The sequence below is a fragment of the Cavia porcellus genome, unplaced genomic scaffold (genome assembly GCF_034190915.1).
Source record: "Cavia porcellus strain 051 isolate PalLab524CR breed Dunkin Hartley unplaced genomic scaffold, mCavPor4.1 scaffold_10, whole genome shotgun sequence".
Classification (NCBI taxonomy): Eukaryota; Metazoa; Chordata; class Mammalia; order Rodentia; family Caviidae; genus Cavia; species Cavia porcellus.
In genome coordinates this window covers 10,459,244-10,467,693 of record NW_026947493.1, presented here as the reverse complement: position 1 = coordinate 10,467,693, position 8,450 = coordinate 10,459,244, and positions in this window count along the sequence as shown.

Here is an 8,450-nt window from a genome sequence, read left to right as displayed (position 1 = left end):
CAATAAAATACTCTATGAGAAAAAATGAAGGTGATGTTTGCAAATGAGTTTGTGGTGTAGACACAGCCATACTTTCAAATTAATTATAATGACAGCCTTAACTTTTATTTTTCATTCTCTTGTAAAAATTTCAAATATGCTACAAGAGTAGCTGAAAGAGATCAAAGAGGATCAAAAACAGTTGAAATCTCTGGTGTCTTAGTAGTTATCAAAGGAAATCATAGCTTTCAAGGCATTCAATATGTATTTATTTCATTAAAATACACAACTTAAAGCCAAAAATGGCAAGGGGGGGGGGAAGATACCATAGTAAAACAATATTATTGCTCTGGAGTTTCAGCCAGGATCTAAATGATCTATTTATCTTATTTAAATATAATTTTATAAAACCTTAAGACTAAACTTTTGCTTTCTTCACTATTTTCCTCTATCAAAATGTTAAGTTGGTGGTTTCCGGAGCCTCACGCCACTAGAATAATGACCTGGGCACAGGTGGGGCTGGACCTTATGAAATTTACCAAGGTGATGTGCAGAAACTGTTACAAACCTGCTGGAATCCCTTACCCACCTCAGTTAGGAATATGAACGTCAGATTTGGCAGACCAAAGAAGAATCTGTGGGAAGAATAACTCCCTAGGGGAAGGTGCCTCTGTGACCTCTCCCCCAGGGAAAGGAAAAGATTTTCTATAGGACATCTTATGTGGGCGGACCTGGGATCCTCGCAATTGGAGTGCCCCAGAGAGCTTGGCTTGACTCCCACGTGAATGAAGTGGAAGCCTGGGCAGCACAAAGGGAAAGGGTCCTGGCTGGTCCAGGAGGTAGCTACAAACCTAATAGAGAAGATGAGACAGAAAAGTAAGCCAATCAAGTGTGTATTATCAGGCCAGTTACCGCTGTGGGCACAGGGAATACAGAGGAGCCCAGGGAAACGGTGTAAAAAAAGAGATCCCAACAGAAATCAGGTAAGTCAAGCCAGTACTTCTAAATTTTCTAGCAGCCACATTTTTAAAAGCAGCAAAACAAGTGAAATTAATTTTAATGCTATCTTTCACTTAATTCATTAAATCCAATAAATCACAGTTCATCTAATGAATGCAAAACTTATGAGCTATATAAATTATTTTTATTCAGTCTTTGATATCAGGTATGTGTTTTACACTTACAACTCAATTTGGACACTCAATTTTCATCTTTTTTTAATTAAAAAATCTTTGGCCATGTGAATCAACTTTTTAGACTCTCAATTTTATGAAAACGTTTAGTTTTTTATTAAAGAAAAGCAAAACAGAAAAAAAGGTAAAAATGATACAGAATTTCAAAAAATAACATTAAGAAATCATCACTAGTTGATATATTACATATTATCTTAGAAGTAGTTGGTCGTTACAAAATCAAAGAATTAAAAATGAACAGACAATCAAACAATGACAGCACAAACTATTCTGTTTCATGTCCTAACAAAAACCTAGTAGTATGGTTATCTCTCTTGCACACTTTCAAGGTTTTATCAAATATAGTTTTTAAAAGTTTTCTAATAACTGACACAAGTATCATTAAAATTATTTAATTGCTTAAAATTAAGTCAGCTTTAAAGTTTCACCTTTCAGTGACACCTGTCACATTCTACATGCCTAGAAGCCATACGTGGCTAGTGACTGCTGGACTGGGTGATACAGATGTAGCGCATGCCTTAGAGTTATTCCAACATAAAGGGAAAGAAACTGGGCGCTTACCAGCGTCGTGGACGATTGCTAGTTAGCGGCTGTTTCTGGGGCCTTTGGCAGCTGTGCATGTGACTACACTTGCTTACCCCAGAAAGAGCTTGGTGTAGATGGCGCAGGTGTGCACAGTGAGAAGCCTTCCCACAGAAGCCAGTGCAGGGTGTGGCAGAGCACTGCCAGGGTCTGCTGCAGTGCATGGCCTCCATCGTTTCGTGCATTCTCTTTTAGCAAGTGTCTTCCTTTGATCTCTTAGAAGCTTGTGACAAATCAGTCTTTGCTGTTTCAGATGTCTCCACAGCCAGCTTTCTCATCACTGCCATGGATGGTCCTTGGTGAGGCCCTGGCTCACCCTACAGCAGCTCTCTCCCTAGCAGCTGCTTCCCAGTGAGTCAGGCACACTGCTACATCTGGGGGCCAGGATACTCACTGTGTGGCCAATGCCAGCCTGATGTCTAGAGTCAAATCTAATTTGAAGAAGAAAGAAACTCCAGCCTAGTTCTCTATAGGACTTGATGTTTAAATATTTCTACTCCTGGTTAGGTTCAGAGCTTGATCCTCAGACCATAACAATCATAAGATTCAGTCAAATTTCTACCACCATGTGATTGATAATGTTTGATCTCTTCCCAGAGTCCTGGCTTTACCAATGCCCTAAATGCAAGCAGAGTATAACCCAGCCAGCCAACTTCCCAGGTCATTGTGCCTTCCCTGGTAACCCAGCATTCCTGCAGGTAGCTTGAGGCTCTGTTCCTTCCCCTTTATTTCTCAGAGCTCTGCACTCTGTGATCTTCCCAAGGCTCTCTGCCCATGTGTGTGAGGTCAAGGCCCTTGGACAAATCTCTTGTCTGCTCCCTCTTGGCTTGAGCTACCTAAGGGCAAGATCTTATTCAAGAACCCTGTGTCTACCACCTTATCCTTATACCATTGCAGTTAACCAGCTCCAAAATAGGATAGTGTCTGCCTGCAAGCCTAAATTAATGCATATAAGCTATTATTATTCCTCTAATTCATTCTGCACTATAAATTCAGATTCATTTCTTAAAATCCTGTACTTGACATGTCAAAATTTGCTAGAGAAATAATTCATAACTGTCCTACATGGAGTCAGGTGCCAGGGAGACAAAAGAAGTTTGTGACAATTTTCCTAGCTTCAAGTAGTTTTCAAGTGAATTTGAGAAGCAAGATTCATATGCATGATAGTGTTAGAAATAAAATAAAACAAAGATTTAAAGATTGGCGAATCTCATTTTAAAGAACCAGAGAGTAAATATCACTCATTGCTGGCCATGTATGTATTTTCTGTTATATCAACTCTGCTTTAGCACAGATGGCAATATGTAAATGAATGGGCATAACTGTGTTTCAATAAAGCTTTATAGACACAAGGGGGGGCACTAAAAATTTGAATTTCATATACTTTAAATAAGCCATAAGTGCTCTACTTCTTTTGACTTTAACCATTTCAAAATAAAAGGCTAGAGATTTAGCTCAGCAAATGTAAGGTCGTGAGTTGGATCCCCATGCCCCCCACCAATGCAGACATTATTCTTATAGTTTGTGGGCCATACATGAACAGACAGTGGGCCAGGCTTTGTTTGGCTTTTATAGTTTCCCAATTCTTTGGTTGTTGTTGTTTTGGTTTTTAAGATAGGGTTTCACTACTGTACTCCAGGCCAGCCTTGAACTGACTCTGGCATTCAGGCTGGCCTTGAACTTGAGGCAATCCTCCCGCCTCAGTTTTCTAAGTGCTGGGCTCACAGGCGAGCACCACCCTGCTCAGCTTATAGTTCCCTAATTCTCCATGTAGGATATAATTTAGTATTTAGCAGGGTGGTTATCTGAATGAGAAAGAAATGAGAAATGAAGGGAGAAAGAAATATCATTAAAATCCTTTCATAAAAAGTCTACAGTACTTAAACTGAATCTAAAAGGTAGTAGGACAGTGAAAGAAAAGCTACTGCTGACTGGATTGCTGCTCACAATCCAAGAAATAGTCAGAGCGTAGGAGTTGGCCAAGTGATGACATTACCCTAAGTACAGCAGATAGTGTTTACTGTTCAGCTTCTGGCGATATGCATGTGTCCATAAATTTGAACAGATAAAATGTAAGCACTGCTTCTCCACTCTATGCCAGCCTCATAGGATTGCTTCTAGAAAAATACTGCACTCTCTTTCGGCCTTCAAGACTCTTAAATTCTCTGTGCTTTTTTGATATTTATTCTAGATGAGTTTCTCAGATTTGATTTTTATTAATTCTTGTTCTCCACTGTGTCTAATCTACTGTGTAATATTTCCACTGAGGTTTTAGTACCAATAACTATATAGTATTTCTAAAGTTCCAATTTTTCCCAAATCCTTTTCTAGTCTCATACAGACCTTTTTTTGAAATACATTTTAATAATTTCATTTTTCTTTTTAAACAAATTAAGCATAATTCAGTGTATTTTAAGTTATTTTGTTACCTCTGGTTTTTACAGTGCTGATCTTCTGGGTTTGTTACTCATAATGCTTTGTTTCCTTGGTTTATAAGTTTTCTATAATAAACAAGCGTTTTTACCCATGAGACCCTCAAAATTATAAAAACATTTCTAAAAGGCGGTTTTGCATTTGCCCCTGCCAAGCCTTCAGGAGTTTACTCAGTCCGTTAACAATTTCTACACTGGCTTCTTAGCCTCCCTCCGCATAGGTAGTGTAAACGCGGATCTCACAACCATGAAGAGTGGAGGGCTGATATTTACCAGTGACTCCTTTCTCATTCAGGGCCTGTAGTGTGGCACACTTCCCTGATCCCTCTCTGCTCAGGCATTTGTAGTTCTCCTGGTCCTCTGCTAGGAAGGATTGTGGGGACTCTGATTTCACACCTGACCTCACTCAGGACTGAGCTGTGTTCCCTGGCCCTGCAATCACATCACAAGTTCTGCCCCTGCCCAGAGGCCCACGGTTCTCCTCTGTCCAGCTATAGTTGAGTTCATTTATATATTTTGCACATTATTAAAAACGATATTTGATCTGTTATTTCTGTACATTGAGGGCAAAAAGGGATGTCAGCATTCACTTTTATCTAGTGAATTATCTGAAAAAAACTGTTTAATTTTTAAGATAAGGAGATAAATGTGTATGAAGACCTAGAAGATGATGTTTTAAATGTGGGGAGGAAGAGTGTAAAGGTTTTAAAATGGTAGAACATTCAGATTTCTCCAGAGACATTGAAGACTAACAGTTTTCTCTCTATAGATGCTTTATTTGTATTTTTTACTTTTATTTTGAAATCATTTTATATTTACATAAGAGTTGTAAAGATAGTACAGAATTTCCACATTCTATCCACTTAGTTTCTTCTAATATTATCTACAGTGATCAAAAGTATGATATGATCAAAAGAAATTAACATTGTACAATATCATTAACTAAATTACAGCTAAGATTTTTACCACCTTTTCACTAATATTTTTTTCCTGTCTCTGCATCCAATCCAACATTTTACATGGTGTTTAGATGGGTTCCTTAATCTCTCTTAAGGTTAGACAGTCTCAGTGTTTATTATAGCCTTTCATGACATTCTTTAAAATTTTATTTTTTGCAGTGCTGGCGCTCTACCACTGAGGTACATCCCCAGCCTTCATAGCATTCTTTATTTTTTTGAGGAGGAGCCTCACTATGTAGTTCAACCTGGCCTTGAACTTACCATGTAGTCAAGGCTGGCCCTGAATTCACTGTAGTTCTGCCTCAGCCTCCCAAGTACTGGTATGGTACTTAGGTATGTACCACTAATACCTCAGTACAGTATTCTTGAGGAATACTTGTCAGGCATTTAATAAAATACCCCACACTTTGCATTTGTTTGGTGTTTTCTCATGATCAGAGTGTAGTTATAGCTAACAGGAAAGATCCCACAGAGGTGAGCTATCCTTTGAGTGCAATGTATCAGGGGACCTGTTAGTAGGTCTACACATGTTAGTAGGTCTTGTCAATGGTGGTGCTAACCTTGATCCTTTGGTTAAAGTGGTGTCCACTATGGTTTTTAGTTACTGCAAAGTTACTTTATTTCTCCTTTGTAAATAAAAAAGATTTAGGGAGAAGTACCTTGGGGTTATCTCATGCCCATTTGTTCCATAAAATTCTGCTCACTAATTAAAGCATACACAGGTTGATATTCCCTTCCAGAATTTCTACCAATGTTATGATGGTCTAATGATGATTTTCTGTTTCCTTCTTTCCTTTTACACTTATGAACTGGAATTTTTCTGTAAGGAGTCATCCTTTATCCATTATTTTTTGCAATTACTTATTTATATCAGTATAGACTTACTTGATTTTGTTTCATATTCCAATATCTTATTTTGTTGCTGAACTTGTTCTAAATCTTGCTGTCTAGAGATTTCTTAGGGTAGCTCCTGTGTGACCCTTTTTATTGAAGTAGGTATATTTCCTCATGTATATCACAAGACACTGTAGGTTCATCTTATATTATCCTTGCCCTGGACCAACACTCGGTCACTTTTCCCATGAGCTGTGTGGATGATTTAAACCACCGTGGTACAAGTTTAAAACCCTTTACCCTTATCCACAGGATGAGAACAAAATCAGAAGAAACTGAAAGCACCTAAGAATAAGTCCAACTTTCAGACACTAAACAGAGAAAAAGGGTTTGGAGCCAATGAAGAAAGAAGAGAAGGAGGCATTAAAGCCATAAGAGGAAATGCACAGCATGTCTTCAGAGAAAGCAACCCTCAGCTGAAACTTCAGGGTGCCCTCGTGGGCTCTGCCATGACCCTGCGACCTTTGTCTTGCTGTTTGCTCATCGGGAAAACTAGAATCTTCTATCCAGCCACTCTTATTGTCCTGGGCTAACCAAAGCTCCCAACTGCCTGAATTTCCGTAAACACAGCCACAACTCACACTTAGCCTCTGGACTTTTCCTTTACTGCTCCAACTCAATGAACTGTTTCTTTCCTCTTCTACACTGAAACCTGGCTCACCTTTCTAAAAACAGGGCAAGGTGCTTTTTCTTCAGTCTTTTCCCAAACCATCAACCTACATTTATCCTTTCTTTCTATAAATACCTTAGTTCTTATCTTTTCAGTTTAGAACTTGGATTATATTCGTTTTTGAATTTTTTCTATTTGTTTCATATTATTTATTTCTCAGCAATCTACAGTTCCTTCAGGTCAGAGACCATACTACAGACTCTCTTGATATGTTGAGTAGTTAATAATATGTAACTATTAATAGAAATATATATAATTCAGTCTAGTGTTCCTATCAACAAATCAACCACTATAGTCATCAAAGAAATAGCTGCATACTGGGAAGATTCCAAGAGTTATCTTATCTGTGCAAGAAATGTTAAAACCTACTCCTTAAGATACAAAGTTGGAATAGCTATGCAAACAGGTTATGACTCTGGTGGCATTCCAAGAAAACGTAACCCTAAGCCAGAGCAATTATTTTTCACCAGGAAATAATTCATCAGGATATTCACAGATTATCTATTAATTAGTTCACAATAATATTTAACAGGACAATTTTTGCTTTGTTTTAGAACAACTACTTGGTCTACTTCTATGTTCAACTACCTGTTTTTAATTATTAGTATATAAAGCTATTGAATTTCAAAGGACAACAGGAGCATATTAATGGAATTCATTTTTAAAAAACATCAGTTTTCCTTATTATTTGTTGAAAAGTCAAGAAGTTGTAGATAAGCAAAAAGAAAATAACCTCAATACTTAAAACCAGATACTGTTAACATTTATTTTATTACCTACTGTATGCATATATAGAAGGAGTGCATGTGTATGAGTGTGTAAGATTATTTTATACAGATTATTTTGTAATTTACTGTTTTGGCTATTTAGTATCTTACATTATTAATATTATTAAATCTTTTCATTGTTTGGGGTAGTAAAGGAATTTTAGATTATATGTATTATAACTTTTGAAGTACTCTATGTTCAAATATTAATTAGGCTTGAACAACTGTTTGTAAGAGGACAATATGTAATTATCAACCAGTGATTTCTTACTGTTGTTTTTTGAAATTATGTATTTCTACCCTTTTACTGTTTTGTTTTCTTTAAATAAAAAAATTTTAAACCAAATATTAATTAGGGTGTGTCAAAATTTCATTCAATAAATGTTATACTGAGATAAATATGGTTATGCTTAATTGTGAACACACTCATAATTATTTCCTTAGCACAAATTCTTAAACCTGAGTGTCTATGTAGGAAGAGCTTTATGTAGATTTTTTTAAGTGACCATTGTCCACCTGTCTTAAAGGTTATGTTAATCTACTATCCTAACATTGCTGGTTAAAGCAATTTTCAAACAATATATCATTTTATATTTCTAAAGGAATCATAGAACCCTCTAAAGAGTTTCTAAAAAGATGGTATAAAAAAGCTATACTCACTTTTATCTATTATGGAAATATCCCTTTCCTCTACAACTTTTTATTAATTTTCAAATAACTTGGTTCCTGATATAAAAATACAAAACAACACACATTATCTAGTGTGAGGTGCAAAGAAAAAAGGTCCTCTGAAGTAATGCAGTCAAGGGACCATGACTGAAGCTAAGAACAATAATGTGATTTATTAATCAAGTTCCTATTTATAAATGTCTTCTAGAGAAGTAATTTTAAAGAAAGTTCTGTTTTCTTTGTATTATTAGTGTGTACATAAGACTTAAATATAATACTTTATTCTTTATTTGAGATTTGCCAAT